At 43.6% G+C, this 22,660-nt stretch overlaps 1 protein-coding gene across 1 annotated transcript in view; it reads right to left on the reverse strand.

Annotated features, from left to right (window-relative positions):
* Nucleotides 1-22,660, reverse strand: part of NEXMIF (neurite extension and migration factor) — a 332,310-nt gene that overhangs the window by 73,833 nt on the left and 235,817 nt on the right. The window contains exon 3 of the mRNA XM_067471681.1: nucleotides 7,406-7,571. The gene's annotated coding sequence lies outside the window, so the exon portion shown is untranslated. The remainder of the gene's footprint in view (nucleotides 1-7,405; nucleotides 7,572-22,660) is intronic.

Here is a 22,660-nt window from a genome sequence, read left to right on the forward strand (position 1 = left end):
TCTGGACCGTGCTCTGACCTACAAGAAGCACTGCCTGAACATCAAGCAAAAAAGTGGACGCTAGAAACAATATCATACGAAAGCTGACTGGCACAACCTGGGGATCACAACCAGGCACAGTGAAGACATCTGCCCTTGCGCTGTGCTACTCTGCTGCTGAGTATGCATGCCCAGTGTGGAACACATCTCACCATGCTAAAACAGTGGATGTGGCTCTTAATGAGACATGCCGCATTATCACGGGGTGTCTGCGCCCTTCACCACTGGAGAAATTACACTGCTTAGCCGGTATTGCACCACCTGACATCCGCTGGGAAGTGGCAGCCAATAGTGAAAGGACCAAGGCAGAGGCATCTCCAGCTCATCCCCTGTTTGGGTATCAGCCAGCACGTCAACGATTTAAATCAAGAAATTGTTTTCTTAGATCTACAGAGACACTCGCTGGAACACCTCAGCAAGCCAGAGTCCAAAAGTGGCAGGCCTGTAGCCAGGATTTCGTTTCGGGGGGGGGGGGGGGGATGAATTTTTTCAGGGGGGGGTTGGGGGGGCTGAGTTTTGGGGGGACTGAATTTTTTTCAGGAGATGTTTGGGAGGCCTGAGTTTCGGGGGGGGGGGGCTGAGTCTGAGTGAAAGAGGGTCTACCCTAGCAAACCTTTTGTATCATTACCCCAATACCCCCATGCATATGGGATATATTGAGTATGGTGATCAGATCATGATATGAATAAATATAACAGTTTAAATAATGCACAAGTAAAGCCTTTTCGCGAACCACCATGAGAATTTCGGGGGGGGGGGGGCTGAAGCCCTTCAAGCCCCCCCCCCTCCAGCTACATGCCTGTCTCCACCTCATCCCCTGTTTGGGTATCAACCAGCACGTCAATGACTTAGATCTAGAAATAGTTTTCTAAGATCTACAGAGACATTCGCTGGAACACCTCAGCAAGCGAGAGTCCAAAAGTGGCAGGCTCAAACCCAGTACCTCAATCAAATGAGAGATTCCCCCCTGGGGAATTCATCATGATATGAATAAACATAACAGTTTAAATAATGCACAAGTAAAGCCTTTTCGCGAACCACCATGAGAATTTCGGGGGGGGGGGCTGAAGCCCTTCAAGCCCCCCCCCCCTCCGGCTACATGCCTGTCTCCACCTCATCCCCTGTTTGGGTATCAACCAGCACGTCAATGACTTAGATCTAGGAATAGTTTTCTAAGATCTACAGAGACATTCGCTGGAACACCTCAGCAAGCGAGAGTCCAAAAGTGGCAGGCTCAAACCCAGAACCGAAATCAAATGAGACTCCCCCCTGTGCACAGAGAAGACTGTTGGTTTACTTGGAATAACTTAGAGAACTTTGAATGTAACTTGGTTTGCAATACAGTTCACACTTCTGGATGATACAACTTGTAACTGACTTTTACTGTGGTGAAGCACTTTCTTAAACAATGTTTCCTGAGGTGAATAGCCTTCGGGTTTGATCCTTTCTTGATCAAACCCCTAGACCTCTAGTTCTTTTCTAACTAGTGATCTAAACAAGCTTCCCTTAGTCCTCTCTGACTAATGAAACTAATTAGGTTTCCCCCTTCAGCCTTCCTAGACTGAAGAAACCTCTGGCTATTCACACACACTACTTCTCTGCTCCCCGCTCTCTCTCAACTGCTAACTCCGACTCCAAACCCCCAACTGATAACATTTTCTTGCTAGGCTCTGCCCACTTCTCTCTCTCTCCTCTGCCTGGTCTCCTTCGCAACCTCCTGTGGATATAACCAGTTAACTCTAGCTGTCAGCTACTATTACCAAAACAAATATATTCTAACAGTTAAACATATACATAGTTTCAATAACTTCTGTACAGTCCTCCATTGTGCATGTAGCAGGGCCCAGGTTGCATTGCAGCAGATGGTCTGTAGTCTGACATCCGCTGGGAAGTAGCAACCAAGAGTGAAAGGACCAAGGCAGTGACATCTCCAGCTCATCCCTTGTTTGGGTATCAGCCAGCACGTCAACGACTTAAATCAAGAAATAGTTTTCTAAGATCTAGAGAGACATTCACTGGAACACCTCAGCAAGCGAGAGTCCAAAAGTGGCAGGCTCAAACCCAGAACCTCAGTCAATGGCTGATATCAAATGGGAGACTCCCTCCTGGGCACACAGAAGGCTGGGCGACTTGGAAGGCGCTGAACAGACTGCGCTCTGGCACCACGAGATGCAGAGCCAACCTCAAGAAATGGGGCCACAAAGTGGAATCCTCGACATGCGAGTGCGGAGAGGAGCAAACCAGAGATCACCTCCTGCAATGCAACCTGAGCCCTGCCACATGCACAATGGAGGACCTCCTTGCGGCAACACCAGAAGCACTCCAAGTGGCCAGATACTGGTCAAAGGACATTTAACCAACTACCAAACTTGCAAATTTTGTATTTTGCCTGTTTGTTTTGTTCTGTTAGAAATGTAATGTGACTGGTTGCCCTGACATGACAAATAAATAAAAATCCCACATTTCCCTACAGTGCTTCAGAGAAGAGGAGGAGGAGGAGCAAGAGGAGGAGGAAGAGTAGGCCTTCCTGCTGGGCTTCCGTGTCCGGGTCGAGCAGACTTTCCTGCTGCTGCTGCTGCTACTGCTAGTTGGAGCTCAGCCTGTGATTGTGTTCCAGAACAGGGTACTTTGGATGTTGGAATCATAGAATCATAGAATCCAAGAGTTGGAAGAGACCTCCTGGGCCACCCAGTCCAACCCCATTCTGCCAAGAAGCAGGAATGTTGCATTCAAATCACCCCTGACAAATGGCCATCCAGCCTCTGCTTAAAAGCTTCCAAAGAAGGAGCCTCCACCACACTCCCTCCGGGGCAGAGAGTTCCACTGCTGAACGGCTCTCACAGTCAGGAAGTTCTTCCTCATGTTCAGATGGAATCTCCTCTCTTGTAGTTTGAAGCCATTGTTCCATTGCGTCCTAGTCTCCAGGGAAGCAGAAAACAAGCTTGCTCCCTCCTCCTCCCTGTGGCTTCCTCTCACATATTTATACATGGCTATCATATCTCCTCTCAGCCTTCTCTTCTTCAGGCTAAACATGCCCAGTTCCCTAAGCCGCTCCTCATAGGGCTTGTTCTCCAGACCCTTGATCATTTTAGTCGCCCTCCTCTGGACACATTCCAGCTTGTCAATATCTCTCTTGAATTGTGTTGCCCAGAATTGGACCCAATATTCCAGGTGTGGTCTAACCAAAGCGGAATAGAGCATGGGGAGCATGACTTCCCTGGACCTAGACACTAGGCTCCTCTTGATGCAGGCCAAAATCCCATTGGCTTTTTTTGCCGCCACATCACATTGTTGGCTCATGTTTAACTTGTTGTCCACGGGGACTCCAAGATCTTTTTCACACGTACTGCTCTCGAGCCAGGCATTGTCCCCCATTCTGTCTCTTTGCATTTCATTTTTTCTGCCAAAGTGGAGTATCTTGCATTTGTCACTGTTGAACTTCATTTTGTTAGTTTGGGCCCATCTCTCTAATCTGTCAAGATCGTTTTGAATCCTGCTCCTGTCCTCTGGGGTATTGAAATGCTGTGCAGAAATGTTTAGCGTTGAGGCTGTGATTATGTGAACTTGAGAACTTGGTTCAGGACCTTGGCCAGCTCACACTCTTTTATCCGTAGTCGTCAGAAGCAAAGAACAACAACAAGGGGAAGTTGGGTTTCTCTCTCAAAGGGTTTTTGCTCCCATTTTTTGCACAATGTCGGGGAAATCTTCTCCTCCGGTATCACCAAGGAAACGGGGTGGAAACAGGTTAATAATGCGCAGACCCTGTTCCATAAGAAGCCCCTCAATATATTGCTTTTTAGCAAGGGCCCTTCAGGCAAACACTTGAGAGCTTTTAGCGAAGGCTGGCAGATTCCAAAGGCGTTTTATTTGGAGGCAGGAATAAACACAATCAGGTCCATTCCCACTTCAGAAATGGAGAGACCACTGAAAGGCAGCACACGGAATCATGGTTTCACCAAGGGAAGCCAATACGGTGTTCCCTCGCTGTTTTGCGGTTCGCTTTCCACGGACTCACTGCCTTCTCTTCTTCAGGTTAAACATGCCCATCTCTTTAAGCCGCTCCTCATAGGGCTTGTTCTCCAGACCCTTGATCATTTTAGTCGCCCTCCTCTGGACACATTCCAGCTTGTCAATATCTCTCTTGAATTGTGGTGCCCAGAATTGGACACAATATTCCAGGTGTGGTCTAACCAAAGCAGAATAGAATCATAGAATCATAGAATCAAAGAGTTGGAAGAGACCTCCTGGGCCATCCAGTCCAACCCCATTCTGCCAAGAAGCAGGAATATTGCATTCAAATCACCCCTGACAGATGCCCATCCAGCCTCTGTTTAAAAGCTTCCAAAGAAGGAGCCTCCACCACACTCCGGGGCAGAGAGTTCCACTGCTGAACGGCTCTCACAGCCAGGAAGTTCTTCCTCATGTTCAGATGGAATCTCCTTTCTTGTAGTTTGAAGCCATTGTTTCATGTCCTAGTCTCCAGAGAAGCTGAAAACAAGCTTGTTCCCTCCTCCCTGTGGCTTCCTCTCACATATTTATACATGGCTATCATATCTCCTCTCAGCCTTCTCTTCTTTCAGGTTAAACATGCCCATTTCTTTAAGCCGCTCCTCTTAGGGCTTGTTCTCCAGACCCTTGATCATTTGAGTCGCCCTCCTCTGGACACATTCCAGCTTGTCAATATCTCAATTCAAGAGAGATATTGAGAAGCTGGAATGTGTCCAGAGGAGGGCGACTAAAATGATAAAAGGTCTGGAGAACAAGCCCTATGAGGAGCGGCTTAGGGAACTGGGCATGTTTAGCCTGAAGAAGAGAAGGCTGAGAGGAGATATGATAGCCATGTATAAATATGTGAGAGGAAGCCACAGGGAGGAGGAGGGAGCAAGCTTGTTTTCTGCTTCCATGGAGACTAGGACATGGAACAATGGCTTCAAACTACAAGAGAGGAGATTCCATCTGAACATGAGGAAGAACTTCCTGACTGTGAGAGCCGTTCAGCAGTGGAACTCTCTGCCCCGGAGTGTGGTGGAGGCTCCTTCTTTGGAAGCTTTTAAACAAGGGCTGGATGGCCATCTGTCAGGGGTGATTTGAATGCAACATTCCTGCTTCTTGGCAGAATGGGGTTGGACTGGATGGCCCAGGAGGTCTCTTCCAACTCTTTGACTCTATGATTCTATGATTCTTGGAGAGTTGGTATTGAAACTACAACTCCCAGGATCTCCTAACACTGGGACATGTGGAGTCAAACGACTGCTGGTTCACACTGAATGAGTGCTTTGTGTTTCCTTCCTCGCAGCGTACTATCTGGATGGAAAACACGGCTGACAGAATTGTGGAGACAAAGGTTGACTTGTCTCCCGTTCAGAAATCTAATCGGCTCCATCAGCTAGAACACAATGCCCTAAAAGGACGCAAAAAATAATATTTGGGTATTGAGATCCATGCTGCAGATGGTGCGCCAGATGAAGATCAAGCCGCTCGCCACGTTCCCGGCAATGAGGGTATGCCTATATGCAAAAGATATCGCTCGTCTCCCAGCCCTGAGCGAGCAAACGGGACCAAAATGGGAATTAATACATTGCAAAGCTGACAATTGTGGGCGAATCGTGGCGCATCAACAGCTTGGGGGTAATTTGACACAGGAGGCCATATTGGGAACAGAAATGCCATTCAAGAAAGCAAAGATGCATCGGGATAAAATGTAGAATGAATGCAGCCATGGACATTACATCCTGGGAGATGTAGTTTCACTGGGGCCCCACCGAACTGCAACTTCCAGGACTCCAGAGCACTGAGCCTGAATAGGAACTGTAATGCCCAGGAGGCGAACTGCAATGGCCATGTGAACTATAATGCCCAGAATATTTATGTCAGATTTTACAATGTTTTGTAATGTAATATAGCTGAGTCATGCACTGCTAATGGGCTTCTATTGGAAATGCTGAGTCATGCATTAACTGTATATAGAACTTCATTTGGGGAATGTGTTCTGGCCTAGTCCAGGTGATTGTGAATGATGCAATCCTGGGTTTGAGTTAAGGCAATGAGTTGGGAACCAATCAGAGATTGCTATGTGTAATTGTATAGAGTTGTATATAAGGAAGTCATGTACAGTGTATATTTCTCTCCTTGTGCTGTGATGTTGTTTGTCAAAGGTTCTATGTAATTGATTAAAAGACCCTGCCTGCTAAGACAAGATATAACTGTGTGCTGTGGTAAGTTTGTAATGTCATCTAGACTGGGGGAAAGACAATGGTAAAACTGACAATGGCCGGGCATGTGCTCAAGTAAGAAGCCAGACCTTGAAACTGCAAGGCCATTAAATACTAATGACACATTATCTGTCTAGATACATTACATGGCCCAGTGTTTTTAAACTTTTAATCTTTGCAACTTGCCCTGCCCACTGTGATTTTTTAAAATCCAATTACTGTGATCTTATATTGTTTGGTGTGTTCATTTGTATTGTTTTCATTCGTATTGTTGTATTGGGTTGCTGTAGGTTTTCTCGGGCTATATGGCCATATTCTAGAGACATTGTCTCCTGACATTTCGCCTGCATCTATGGCAAGCATCCTCAGAGGTAGTGAGGTCTGAGGATGCTTGCCATAGATGCAGGCGAAATGTCAGAAGAGAATGCCTCTAGAACATGGCCATATAGCCCGAAAAAACCTACAACAACCCAGTGATTCTGGCCATGAAAGCCTTCGACAATATATTGTTGTATTGTTTATTTTTTTTATTTGCATTATATTTTTCCATTTGCAAGCCGCCCCGAGTCCTTTTGGGGAGATGGTGGCGGGATATAAATAAATAATAATAACAATTATTATTATTATTATTATTATTATTATTATTGAAGCTGACCAACCGCAACATTCACACTGGCCTTAACCAGACTTGAGTTCTTTCTCCCACCCTGGACTACTATTCTACAGAGATATAAACCTCACTTGCCTAGTTTCCAACAGACCTCACGACCTCTGAGGGTGCCTGCCATAGATGGAGGCGAAACGTCAGGAGAGAATGCTTCTGGAATGTGGCCAGACAGCCTGGAAAACTCACAACAACCCAGTGATTCCGGCCATGAAAGACTTCGACAAGACCTCACAACCTCTGAGGGTGCCTGCCATAGATGGAGGTGAAACGTCAGGAGAGAATGCTTCTGGAACGTGGCCAGACAGCCTGGAAAACTCTCAACAACCCAGTGATTCTGACCATGGGAGCCTTCAAAAACACATTGAATTGTGAACTGCTTCCAAGAAACCTCTGGAGCATTGCTTGCTGGACTACTTCCATGCATTCCTTCTGGACCGCCCCTGCATATGCTTTGCAGCAGGACTGCCCAGGCTGCCTTTTCCCTTACCTTCCGAAGTGATTCCGGCATTATTTCGGCGCCATTTCCCACCTCCTTCGGGGGTGATCCCGGGCGGCCCCTTTTCCTTCCAGGATGGGCTTCCTCCGCTTTCCGAAGAGAGACGGAGCCAAGGGCGGAAGGCTTCCCCGAAAGCGGCGCCGGAGGCTGAGGTGGGCTGCAAAATCAAGGCAGGCGTCTTAGTGCCAAATTGCCCTTCCATTGGCTCGCAGATCCAGTTCAATTAAATTAATGCGATCAACTCCAATGCCTCCCACAGCTTCTGTCACCACATAGAAACACTGCAGCTGTCAAAGGAAAAGGCAGCCGTCGTGGAGGAATACGTGGGAGTGGAAATCAACATGCTATATTAGAGGAAAGGATGTTTGGGAGCGTTCAAAGGATAATCCAGGACGGATCTACACTGTAGTATTAACCCGGTTTGACTCCACTTTAATAGTATTAGTAGTTTAAGATCTGTTCTTGGTCCCACCAACTGGTGAGGACGAGGGACAGGACCTTCTCGGTGGTGACCCCCCGACTGTGCAATTCACTCCCCAGTGAAATTAGATCAATGCCCTCCCTCCTTTCTTTCAGACGTGGTTGTAGAATCAGGCTTTCGGCTAATGGATATAACGAGTTCAAAGGATAATCCAGGACGGATCTACACTGCAGTATTAACCCAGTTTGATTCCACTTTAATGATATTAGTAGTTTAAGATCTGCCAGGAAGGCCCTGCTCTCGGTCCCATCAACTGGTGAGGACGAGGGACAGGACCTTCTCGGTGGTGACCCCCTGACTGTGGAATTTACTCCCCAGTGAAATTAGATCAATGCCCTCCCTCCTTTCTTTCAGACGTGGTTGTGGAATCAGGCTTTCGGCTAATGGATACAACGAGTTCAAAGGACAATCCAGGATGGATCTACACTGTAGTATTAAGCCAGTTTAATTCCACTTTAATGATAATATTAGTTTAAGATCTGCCAGGGAGGCCCTGCTCTCGGTCCCACCAACTTCGCAAACGCGGCTGGTGGGGATGAGGGACAGGGCCTTCTCAGTGGTGACCCCCCGACTGTAGAATTCACTCCCCAGCGAAATTAGATCCACAACCATGTCTTCGGTTTTGCTCTGAAAGGAGTTCGTTCAGAGGAAAACTGAAGACGCGGTTGTGGAATCAGGCTTTCGGCTAATGGATACAACGGGTTCAAAGGATAATCCAGGATGGATCTACACTGTAGTATTAACCCAGTCTGACTCCACTTTAATTATATTAGTGGTTTAAGATCTGCTAGGGAGGCCCTGCTCTCGGTCCCACCAACTGGTGGAGATGAGAGGCAGGGCCTTCTCGGTGGTGACCCCCCAACTGTGCAATTCGCTCCCCAGCGAAATTAGATCAATGCCCTCCCTCCTTTTTTTTAGATGTGGTTGTGGAATCAGGCTTTTAGCTAATGGATACAAGTTCAAAGGATAATCCAGGATGGATCTACACTGTAGTATTAACCCAGTTTAACTCCACTTTAATGATATTAGTAGTTTAAGATCTGCCGGGGAGGCCCTGCTCTCGGTCCCATCAACTGGTGAGGACGAGGGACAGGGCCTTCTCGGTGGTGACCCCCGACTGTGGAATTCACTCCCCAGCGAAATTAGATCCGCAACCACGTCTTCAGTTTTCCTCTGAAAGAAAGGAGTTTTTGACATTTGGGAGTTGTAGTTGCTGGGATTTATACTTCACCTACAATCAAAGAGCATTTTGAACTCCATCAATGATGGAATTAAACCAAACATGGCATACAGGACTCCCATGACCAACTGAAAATACTGGAAGGGTTTGGTATTGATCTTGAGTTTGGGAGTTGTAGTTCGCCTACATCCAGAGAGCACTGTGGACTCAAACAGTGATGGATCTGGACCAAACGTGGCACGAATATTCCATATGCCCAAATATGAACACAGATGGAGTTTAAGGGAATTAGACCTTGACATTTGGGAGTTGTAGTTGCTGGGATTTATAGTTCACCTACGATCAAAGAGCATTTTGAACTCCACCAATTATGGCATTGAACCAAATGTGGCATACAGGACTCCCATGACCAACAGAAAACACTAGAAGGGTTTGGTGGGCATTGATCTTGAGTTTGGGAGTTGTAGTTCGCCTACATCCAGAGAGCACTGTGGACTCAAACAATGATGGATCTGGACACAGATGATGTTTGGGGGAAGTAGACCTTGACATTTGGAATTTGTAGTTACTGGGATTTATAGTTCACCTACAATCAAACACAGATGATGTTTGGGAGAAGTAGACCTTTGGGGGAAGTAGACCTTGACATTTGGGATTTGTAGTTACTAGGATTTATAGTTCACCTACAATCAAAGAGCATTTTGAACTCCACCAATAATGACATTGAACCAAACGTGGCACACACAACTCCCATGACTAACAGAAAACACTACAAGGGTTTGGTGGGCATTGACCTTGAGTTTGGGAGTTGTAGTTCGCCTACATCCAGAGAGCACTGTGGACTCAAACAATGATGGATCTGGACCAAACTTGGCACAAATATTCCATAGGCCTAAATATGAACACAGATGGAGTTTGGGGGAAATAGACCTTGACATTTGGGATTTGTAGTTACTGGGTGTACAGGAGTTGATTATAAATTGTATGATTTTAACTGTATTTGTGTTTAGATTGGCTGCAGTAATGCTGGAGCGGCCTAAGTCAGAGGAGTCCTCCATGTGCGTTGCCATGGAGACCGATGCAGGAGAGAGGGAAGTGGGAGGAGCTTAGAGGGTAGAGTTTGAAAAAATGACAGTTAAAAATCAGTTAGGGTTTAGGTTTAGAGGAGTCAGGAGTTAGGTTCAGAGGAGTGAGGAGTTAGGAGTTAGGAGAGAAGGAAAGAAAAGGTGGCGGAGTGACTTGTGAAGCAAAGCTTTGAGGCTTTGAAAAGCTGGGTTTGGCTATTGGAAGTTTCTCAGGCTAGTGCAGCCGAATGGTGAAACAGAGCTGGAATTCTATTAGTCTAAGGAGAGGCTAAAGAATAGTTTACTTAGTATTTGATCTAGGGAGGATCAACTAAGGGAAACATCCCTGTATGGAAACTTTGTCTGAAACAAGTGCTCTACGTCAGAAAGATACTGTGTTACTTGAAAGAATGAACTGTTACAGTTACAAGTATTATTCCAAGTGCAACAAGGAAAAGTTACGTCTTGCAACCACACGCTGTGTACTTAATAAAATTGTTAACTTTTATTTGAAGATTGCCTCAGCTCCGTCTATTCTGTGTACCAAGTGCCATTTCTCACAATATTACAACTTACCTCACGTGGTGGCAGAAACCCAGGGAAAAGTAACCAAATGAAACTACATTCTTCTCTCCAGTCACGCTACAGTATATACAGTGTAATTACTACTAAGTTATTACTTTCTTAATAAAGGAGGAGGTGCAATTGAACAGCCTCCCTTCCAACTTGATGGTAAATTTGGTTCCTAATCGGCAACCTAATCGGGATTTATAGTTCACCCTCCATTGCAAATCGGTCAGTTCTTTTTAAAATTGGGAACTGGGGTAAAATCTCCTGAATACTGGTTCCTTTCCAATTGGTGGCAACAATAAATCATCCCTCTGCTCCCTTGCTTCTTTTCACTGGGATTTATAGTTCACCTACAATCAAAGAGGACCTTCTTGCAGCAACACCAAAGACAGTTGATATATGAGTGTTGCATTGACAAATATTCCCAATCACTCCCAATTTCAGATCTTGTGTTTCCTGAATGCCATTTTATTTTTAAGCCATGACAGTTGAAAGATGAGTGGTTTCAGCTCGCTGGCATCTCCCCGTTGTTTTGATTTCTAGCAGGTATCGAACACGGAGGAAACTGTCAGCTGTCAAATATTAAACATCCATACGTGTTGTCTATCAAACTCGGTTGGCACATGCTGCGCTTAAATACATATCTATAGCAAACATTGCAATGTTTTGCGGTTCAGTGTCAACTATATCCGATATCGCTGGATGTCACATCTGCAGGTAAGTGAGGACCGGAGATGTGGAGAGGAGAGCAGGAGGCATACGGGAGAGCATCCATCCATCTCAAACTTAGTTTGAAAGTATTTGGAAGGTCCATACAAATCATTCTGATGTATGTGGAAGAAGCAAATCGATGGGGAAATGCTGGAAAACATCACCTCTCTGATCATAATAATACTAATAATAATAATAATAATAATAATCCCTTTTCCTCCTTTGCAAGACTTGTATTCAGTCCATTGCGGCGCAGTTTCTTACATGATGATGATGATGGTGATGGTGATCATGAGTGCAATGCAATGCAGTTTCTTGCATGATAATAATAATTAGTGCAATGCAGTTTCTTGCATGATTAATATTATTATTAGTGCAATGTGCAGTCTCTTGCATGATAATGAGGTGATGATTACTATTATTAGTAGTAGTACAATGCAGCTTCTTGCATGATATTAATAATTAATGCAATACAGTTTCTTGCATGATGATAATGATTAGTGCAATGCAGTCTCTTGCATGATAATGAGGATGATGACTACTATTATTATTAGTAGTAGTACAAATAATAGTAGTAGTAGTACAATGTATTTTCTTGCATGATAATAATAATAATAATGCAATGCAGTTTCTTGCATGATAACAATAATTAATGCAATGCAGTTTCTTGCATGATGATAATGATTAGTGCAATGCAGTCTCTTGCATGATAATGAGGATGATGATTACTATTAGTAGTAGTAGTAGTACAATGCATTTTTCTTGCGTGATAATAATAATAATGCAATGCAGTTTCTTGCATGATGATGATGACTAGTGCAATGCAGTCTCTTGCATGATAATGAGGATGATGATTACTATTATTATTAGTAGTAGTACAAATAATAGTAGTAGTAGTACAATGTATTTTCTTGCATGATAATAATAATAATGCAATGCAGTTTCTTGCATGATAACAATAATTAATGCAATGCAGTTTCTTGCATGATGATAATGATTAGTGCAATGCAGTCTCTTGCGTGATAATGAGGATGATGATTACTATTAGTAGTAGTAGTACAATGCATTTTTCTTGCATGATAATAATAATAATAATGCAATGCAGTTTCTTGCATGATGATGATGACTAGTGCAATGCAGTCTCTTGCATGATAATGAGGATGATGACTACTATTATTATTATTAGTAGTACAAATAATAGTAGTAGTAGTACAATGTATTTTCTTGCATGATAATAATAATAATGCAATGCAGTTTCTTGCATGATAATGAGTGCAATGCAGTCTCTTGCATGATAATGAGGATGATGATTACTATTAGTAGTAGTAGTACAATGCATTTTCTTACATGATAATAATAATAATTAATGCAATGCAGTTTCTTGCATGATGATCATAGAATCATAGAATCATAGAATCAAAGAGTTGGAAGAGACCTCTTGGGCCATCCAGTCCAACCCCATTCTGCCAAAAAGCAGGAATATTGCATTCAAATCACCCCTGACAGATGGCCATCCAGCCTCTGCTGAAAAGCTTCCAAAGAAGGAGCCTCCACCACACTCCGGGGCAGAGAGTTCCACTGCTGAACGGCTCTCACAGTCAGGAAGTTCTTCCTCGTGTTCAGATGGAATCTCCTCTCTTGTAGATTAATATTATTATAATATTATATTATAACAATAATTAATATTATTATTAGTGCAATGCAGTCTCTTGCATGATAATGAGGCTGATGATTACTATTATTAGTAGTAGTACAATGCAGTTTCTTGCATGATAATAATAATAATTAATGCAATGCAGTTTCTTGCATGATGATGATTATTATTAGTGCAATGCACTCTTGCATAATTATTATTAGTAGTAGTACAATGCAGTTTCTTTCATGATAATATTAATAATTAATGCAATGCAGTTTCTTGCAAGATTAATATTATTATTAGTGCAATGCAGTCTCTTGCATGATCATCATTATTATTAGTAGTACAATGCAGTTTCTTACATGATCAAAAACAAGTCATGCCAGACTCATCTGATCTCTTTCTTCGATAGAGCTACAAGCTGGGTAGATGCGGGGAATGCCGTGGATGTAGCGTACCTGGATTTCAGGAAGGCCTTCGACAAGGTCCCCCACGACCTTCTGGCAAGGAAACTAGTCCAATGTGGGCTAGGCAAAACTACGGTGAGGTGGATCTGTAATTGGTTAAGTGGACGAACACAGAGAGTGCTCACTAATGCTTCCTCTTCATCTTGGAAAGAAGTGACAAGTGGAGTGCCATCCGCAGGGTTCCGTCCTGGGCCCGGTCCTGTTCAACATCTTTATTAACGACTTAGATGAAGGGCTAGAAGGCAGGATCATCAAGTTTGCAGACGACACCAAATTGGGAGGGATAGCCAATAGTCCAGAGGACAGGAGCAGAATTCAAAACAATCCTGACAGATTAGAGAGATGGGCCAAAACTAACAAAATGAAGTTCAACAGTGACAAATGCAAGATACTCCACTTTGGCAGAAAAAATGAAATGCAAACATACAGAATGGGGGACAATGCCTGGCTCGAGAGCAGTACGTGTGAAAAAGATCTTGGAGTCCTCGTGGACAACAAGTTAAACATGAGCCAGGAATGTGATGTGGCAGCAAAAAAAGCCAATGGGATTTTGGCCTGCATCAAGAGGAGCCTAGTGTCTAGATCTAAGGAAGTCATGCTACCCCTCTATTCTGCTTTGGTTAGACCACATCTGGAATACTGTGTCCAGTTCTGGGCACCACAATTCAAGAGAGATATTGACAAGCTGGAATGTGTCCAGAGGAGGGCGACTAAAATGATCAAGGGTCTGGAGAACAAGCCCTATGAGGAGCGGCTTAGGGAACTGGGCATGTTTAGCCTGAAGAAGAGAAGGCTGAGAGGAGATATGATAGCCATGTATAAATATGTGAGAGGAAGCCACAGGGAGGAGGAGGGAGCAAGCTTGTTTTCTGCTTCCTTGGAGACTAGGACGCAAGGGAACAATGGCTTCAAACTACAAGAGAGGAGATTCCATCTGAACATTAGGAAGAACTTCCTGACTGTGAGAGCCGTTCAGCAGTGGAACTCTCTGCCCCGGAGTGTGGTGGAGGCTCCTTCTTTGGAAGCTTTTAAACAGAGGCTGGATGGCCATCTGTCAGGGGTGATTTGAATGCAATATTCCTGCTTCTTGGCAGAATGGGGTTGGACTGGATGGCCCATGAAGTCTCTTCCAACTCTTTGATTCTATGATTCTATGATGATAATAATAATAATTAATGCAATGCAGTTTCTTGCATGATGATGATCATGAGTGCAATGCAATGCAGTTTCTTGCATGATTAATATTATTATTAGTGCAATGCAGTCTCTTGTATGATAATTATTACTAGTAGTACAGTGCAGTTTCTTGCATGATAATAATAATAATTAATGCAATGCAGTTTCTTGCATGATGATGATGATTAGTTTGAAGATATTTGGAAGGCCAATGCAAGTCATTCTGATGTATGTGCATGAAGCAAATCAATGGGGAAATGCTGGAAAACATAATCTCTCTGATTATTATTATTATTATTATTATTATTATTATTATTATTCCTTTTCCACCTTTGCAAGACTTGTATTAAGTCCAGTGTGGTGCAGTTTCTTGCATGATGATGATGATGATCATGAGTGCAATGCAATGCAGTTTCTTGCATGATTAATATTATTACTAGTGCAATGCAGTCTCTTGCATAATTATTATTAGTAGTAGTACAAAGGAAGGCCGAAACTAAGACAAGTCAAACCCGCATTTTGGACTTTAGGAGAGCCGATTTCCAAAAAATGAAGGAAACGCTGAGCAGCATTCCGTGGACACAGAGACTAAAAGATAAGGGAGTTACGGATGGATGGGAGTTTCTCAAGAGTGAAATACTCAAGGCGCAATTGCAAACTGTGCCAACAAAGAGGAAAAATAGGACAAGTGCAAAGAAGCCAGAATGGATGTCCAAAGAACTTCTAACTGTGCTAAAACACAAAAGAGACATGCACAAGAAGTGGAAAAAGGGAGAAATCACTAAGGAAGAATTCAAACCGTGCTCTGACCTACAAGAAGCACTGCCTGAATAAGAAAACCAACTACTCCTATTCATACAACATTAGAGAACACTGGATGAAAATAACACACCAATGGTATCTTACACCATGCAAATTAGCTAAATTTTCAAAAAATCTATGTAACAAATGTTGGAAATGTGGCACGGAAGAGGGGACTTTCCACCACATGTGATGGTCTTGTGTAAAAGTGAAATCATTTTGGAAAATAATCCAAGAAGAATGCCACTAAAATACTGAAGAGAAGAATACCCCTAAAACCTGAATCCTACATACTAGGACTAACAGAGAACAAGTGGGATAAGGAGACGGATAAACTATTTATTTATCTCATCACAGCAGCCCGCATTCTACTGGCCAGAGTATGGAGACAAGCCATAATCCCTACAAAGGAGGAATGGATGGAGAAAATAAAGGACTTCATGAACATGGACCAGCTAACATATATATTAGCATCCCTAAGAAATACAACAGACTGGAACCCTGTTAAAGACTGGTTAAAGGAAAACAAGATAAAGATATTAATTTGAACTTAACTAATAGTAAGAGGAATAGGATTAATAATATGATAGACAAAACAAGAAAAAAAGGTGAAGGAAAAAGGAAGAAAAGAGGAATGAAATAAAGGTGAAAACACTGTGAAAACAATGGGAAAGAAACAACGTCAAAAAGCTGTTTTAGAGAAATTTTTGAAAGCCATACTAGAGAAGGGTGGAGGTCTCGAGAACGACGGTCTCGTTTGTATCTATATGTGTTTAGATAGTATGTCTTTCTTTATGTAAGTGAATGCATAGGTGTGCGGGTGTGTGTATGTGTATATGTGGGTGTAGACATTAGGGCTGGGCGGTTTCGTTTCGTTAATTCATAATTCGTTAAAAAATTCGTTAATTTTTCAATTACAAAACGATAACGAACCAGTCTGGAGCAATTTTTTAAAAAAACGAATTTTTAAATCATTTCGTAAATGTTTTGTATTTCGTTATTGTATTCGTTTCGTTATCATTTTGAGGTCGTTTCGTTATTATTTCCGCATGCCTGGGGCAAGTTTTATAGTTGTTTTTGGTTTTCTAAGGGTTTTTATAGTTGTTTTTGGTTTAATTAAGCTTCAGAAGTTCCCCTGTCCCATTTGGAGGTTTTTTAGCGTATTGCGCGGTCGTGCCCGCCATTAACGAATCGATTCGTTATTGTTTCGGAAATCGATTCGTTATTGTTTTGTAATTTTTTCACATTTACGAAATTTCGTAAATATCGAACTTTTTTAAAGGAAAATTTTGTAATTATTTTAAATAACGAAACGCAAAAACCCCCAAAAAACGAATTGATTTTAGAAACAAATTTTTCCGTTGTTACCCAGGCCTAGTAGACATGTATATATGCATGTGTATATATCTGTATACTAGGACTGGGCAACCACGGAAAAATTTGTTTCTAAACTTGGTTCGTTTTTAGGGGGTTTTTGTGTTTCGATTTTTAAAAGAATTCCGAAATTTTTCTTTAAAAAAGTTCAAAATTTACGAAATTTCGGAAATTACAAAACAATTACGAATCGATTCGTTAATGGCGGACGCGACCGCGCAATACGCTAAAAAAACCTCCAAATGGGGCAGGGGGAACTTCTGAAGCTTCCCTCTCCCTCTGTTGTTGACTGTTGGTGTGATAATTATATATTTTTTTCACTGAGAAAACAAACAACAACTATAAAACTTGCACCAGACATGCGGAAATAATAACGAAACGATTTCGAAACGATTTCGAAACAATTATGAAACAATTACGAAACGAATTGAAAAATTCGTTTCGATTTTTAGTTGCTCCTGAATGGTTCAATACCGCTTCGTTATCAAAAAAATAACGAATTAATAACGAATTACGAAATTAACGAACGAAACCGCCCAGCCCTATTGTATACATATATATATAGAGTTTGGTTTTTTGTTCTATGTTCTTCTCTTCCCTTTATTGTCTATTTCTTCTTCTTCTTCACGCTCTTTTCTTTCTTCTTGTTATTCTTTTTCTGATTTATGACTGATAAACTAGACGTGATTTTATCGTATATTTGTATACTTGAAAACTTAATAAAAATTATTTTTTAAAAAAAGAAGCACTGCTTGGATATCAAGCAAAAGGTGGGTGCTAGAAACAATATCATACGAAAGCTGACTGGCACAACCTGGGGATCACAACCAGACACAGTGAAGACATCTGCCCTTGCGCGGTGCTACTCTGCTGCTGAGTATGCATGCCCAGTGTGGAACACATCTCACCACACTAAAACAGTGGATGTGGCTCTGAATGAGACATGCCGCATTATCACGGGGTGTCTGCACCCTACACCACTGGAGAAATTACACTGCTTAGCCGGTATTGCACCACCTGACATCCGCCGGGAAGTGGCAGCCAATAGTGAAAGGACCAAGGCAGAGACATCTCCGGCCCATCCTCTGTTTGGGTATCAGCCAGCACGTCAACGACTTAAATCAAGAAATAGTTTTCTAAGATCTACAGCTGGGGTCCTCAAACTATGGCCCGGGGGCCGAATACGGCCCTCCAAGGTTATTTACCTGGCCCTCACTCAGGGTCAACCTAAGTCTGAATGACTTGAAAGCACACAACAACAATAACAATTCTATCTCATCAGCCAAAAACAGGCTCACACTTCCCATTGTAATAAGTTTATATTTGTTAAAATTGTTCATTTTAATTACTGTATTGTTCTATCGTGCATGGGTATTAATTCATTTTTTTTTTCAAATTATAATCCGGCCTTCCAACAGTTTGAGGGACTATGACCTGGCCCTCTGTTTAAAACGTTTGTGGACCCCTGATCTACAGAGACGCTCGCTGGAACACCTCAGCAAGCGAGAGTCCAAAAGTGGCAGGCTCAAACCCAGAACCTCAATTAATGGCTGACCACCAAATGAGAGACTCAACTGGACGACTTGGAAGGCACTGAACAGACTGCGCTCTGGCACCACGTGATGCAGAGCCAACCTCAAGAGATGGGGCCACAAAGTGGAGTCCACGACATGCGGGTGTGGAGAAGAGCAAGCCACTGACCACCTGCTGCAATGCAACCTGAGCCCTGCCACATGCACAATGGAGGACCAAGTCTGCAAATTTTGTATTTTGTTTGTTTGTCTGATTTTTTAATGCAATACAACTGGTGAGGTGGATCTGGAATTGGTTAAATGGACAAACCCAGAGGGTGATTCTCCCCAAGGCTTCCTCTTCATCCTGGAAAGAAGTGACAAGTGGAGTGCCATCCGCAGGGTTCCGTCCTGGGCCCGGTCCTGTTCAGGATCTTCATTCATGACTTAGATGAAGGGCTAGAAGGCAGGATCATCAAGTTTGCAGACGACACCAAATTGGGAGGGAGAGCCAAGACTCCAGAGGACAGGAGCAGGACTCAAAGGGATCTCGACAGATTAGAGAGATGAAGGGCCAAAACTAACAAAATGAAGTTCAACAGGGACAAATGCAAGAGACTCCACTTAGGCAGGAATAACGAAATGCAAAGATACAAAATGGGGGATGATGCCTGGCTCGAGAGCAGTACGTGTGAAAAAGATCTTGGAGTCCTCGTGGACAGGAAGGTGAACATGAGCCAACAATGTGATGTGGCGGCAAAAAAAGCCAATGGGATTTTGGCCTGCATCAAGAGGAGCATAGTGTCTAGATCTAGGGAAGTCACGCTACCCCTCTATTCTGCCTTGGTTAGACCACTTTACCTGGAATACTGTGTCCAATTCTGGGCACCACAATTCAAGAGAGATGTTGACAAGCTGGAATGTGTCCAGAGGAGAGCGACTAAAATGATCAAAGGTCTGGAGGACAAGCTCTATGAGGAGCGGCTTAAGGAGCTGGGCATGTTTAGCCATGCCGTCCTTGCGACGGAGAGGAAGATATGTGAGAGGAAGCCACAGGAAGGAGGGAGCAAGCTTGTTTTCTGCTTCCCTAGAGACTAGGACAACAAGGAACAATGGCTTCAAACTACAAGAGAGGAGATTCCATCTGAACATGAGATGACTGTGGGAGCCGTTCAGCAGTGGAACTCTCTGCCCCGGAGGGAGTGTGGTGGAGGCTCCTTCTTTGGAAGCTTTTAAACAGAGGCTGGATGGCCATCTGTCAGGGGTGATTTGAATGCAATATTCCTGCTTCTTGGCAGGGGGTTGGACTGGATGGCCCAGGAGGTCTCTTCCAACTCTTTGATTCTATGATTCTATGAAACAACCAGGCACATCTTAACACCTCTCGACAAAAGATTTTCCCAGGCTCAGCCAAGCCTTCAAATGCTAATGCAGGTGGTCAGTTGAAACATTCACACCTAGCTCCAGCAGGGAAGAGGTCTTTGTCCCACCCCAGCCATTCCACAGATATATAAACCCATTTTTCCTACTTCCAACAGACCTCACTACCTCTGAGGATGCTTGCCATAGATGCAGGCGAAACGTCAGGAGAGAATGCTTCTAGAACATGGCCCTATAGCCCGAAAAAACGCACAAGAACCTAGTGATTTCAGCCATGAAAGCCTTCGACAATACATTGAACATCTCTACGGGGAGAAACTGTTCCAAGACACACGGAAATTGGAGAAACTAAGGACCAGGAAAGCACATCTACTGTGCTCCCTGACTTTCCTTCTACGCTGCAGAGACACAGATACCATCCCACAATTTATTTATTTATTTATTTATTTAGTACACTTGTATACCGCTAATATCTCAGCCTAAAACGGCGACTCATTGCAATTTACAACATTTAAAAACAACAATATTCCAATTAAAAATATAAAACACATACATATACAATACACAGTATTGGGCCACCAATACAGACCAATGCATCTCTTAAATTAAAATCATAATCCAATTTCGTTGTCTGTGATTGCCAGTCCTTGATCAGAGATTTCATCGCATCGGATTAGCCAAATGCTTGCTCAAACATCCATGTCTTGAGTTTTTTCCGAAATACTATCAGCGAGGAGGCTGATCTTATCTCTATAGGGAGGGCATTCCAAAGCGGCGGGGCCACCACAGAAAAGGCCCTGTCTCTCGTTCCCGCCAGCCGCACCTGTGAAGCAGGCGGGATGGAGAGAAGGGCCTCTCCCGAAGATCTTAGGGTCCTGGTGGGCTGATAGGCTGAGATACGTTCGGATAGATATGTTGGGCCAGAACCGTTTAGGGCTTTAAAGGCCAAAGCCAGCACTTTGAATTGGGCCCGGTAGCTAATCGGCAGCCAGTGGAGCTGGTTTTGGCTGCGAGAATTTCTCGCAGCCAAAAGGACTTTCAAAACACCACAGGCTCACCGGATCTATGACCGCCTAGAACGCAACCTCTTACGAGAGAGAATTCACACCATCCGCAAAGAACCCGCAAACACAGACAAGGAACTGCTGCACCTCCATATCAACATCAGCCAGAAGATGAATTCCCAGGACTGGGAAATGAACAAAATCTGGCTACCAGTATCAAAAAACTCTAAAATTACAACAGCAAAACAGCAGAGAGGAAACAACCAGGCACAGCTTAACACCTCCCAACAAAAGATTTTCCCAGGCTCAGCCAGGCCTTCAAATGCTAATGAAGGTGGTCAGTTGAAACATTCACCCCTAGCTCCAGCAGACAAGAGTCCTTTGTCCTACCTTGGTCAATCCAAAGATATATAAACCCATTGTCCTAATTCCAACAGACCTCACTACCTCTGAGGATGCTTGCCATAGATGCAGGCGAAACGTCAGGAGAAATGCCTCTAGAACATGGCCATATAGCCCGGAAAAACCCACAAGAACTGAGTGATAAATAAATAAATGGGAGCTGTCGTTTTGCAAGGCTTTCTCTGCCAAAGAGGGTTGCTGCCTCACCAAACTAGGGCGGCAAACTCTCCTTTCCGGCTGCATTGTTTGGATTCCCATGCCGTCCTTTTCCCTTGCAAAACTCAGCCTACGACGGAGAGGAAGATAGAGACAAGTCGAAAACAACCGGAGGCTTTAAGCGCTCGGTGGCAGCTTGACACACAGGGGAAATAACCCTTTAATCCGGCGCGGTGTATTTCATTTACTGCCGCGTTCTCCGTTCTCCAAGACGTTATGAAAGGCATCCCAGGAGAGATTGGCGGCTTAACAAATATCCAGAGTTTGAACTTAATTCCAACATGCAGGTGACCTTTCCTATCCAGCCAGGCCGGGAGCAGCAATGGAGAGCAATGTCATGCCAAACCCCCCATCCATTTGCATAGGCTTTGCATTCGAAAAAGAACAACAACTAAGGAGACACAACTCCCTTTTATGATGAAATCGTGTCCACTTTGCACAAGTCCCCATTGCAGTGCAGATTGTAGGTCAACTGTAAATCCCAGCAACTACAACTCCCAAATGTCAAGGTCTATGGGAGTTCTGTGTGCCAAGTTTTGTTCCATTCCATCATTGTTGGAGCTTGGAATCTCTTTGATTGTAGGTGAACTATAAATCCCAGCAACTACAACTCCCAAATGTTGAGGTCTATTTTCCCCAAACTCCACCGGTCTTCAGTTTGGGCATATTGAGTGTTCGTGCCAAGTTTGGTCCAGATCCATCATTGCTTGAGTACAAAGTGCTCTCTGGATGTAGGTGAACTACAACTCCCAAACTCAAGGTCAATGCCCACCAAACCCTTCCAGTATTTTCTGTTTGTTGTGGAAGTTGTGTGTGCCAAGTTTGGTTCAATTCCATCATTGGTGGGGTTCAGAATGCTCTTTGATTGTAGGTGAACTATAAATCCCAGCAACTACAACTCACAAATGTCAAGGTCTATTTTCCCCAAACTCCACCAGTGTTCACGTTTGGGCATATTGAGTGTTTGTGCCGAGTTTGGTCCAGATCCATCATTGCTTGAGTACAAAGTGTTTTCTGGATGTAGGTGAACTACAACTCCCAAATGTCAAGGTCTATTTTCCCCAAACTCCACCAGTCTTCACGTTTGGGCATATTGAGTGTTCGTGCCAAGTTTGGTCCAGATCCATCATTGCTTGAGTACAAAGTGTTCTCTGGATGTAGGTGAACTACAACTCCAAACCTCAAGGACAATGCCCACCAATCCCTTCCAGTATTTTTATATTGGTCATGGGAGGTCTGTGTGCCAAGTTTGGTCCCATTTCATCGTCGGTAG

The sequence above is a fragment of the Anolis sagrei genome, chromosome 10 (assembly GCF_037176765.1).
Source record: "Anolis sagrei isolate rAnoSag1 chromosome 10, rAnoSag1.mat, whole genome shotgun sequence".
Classification (NCBI taxonomy): Eukaryota; Metazoa; Chordata; class Lepidosauria; order Squamata; family Dactyloidae; genus Anolis; species Anolis sagrei.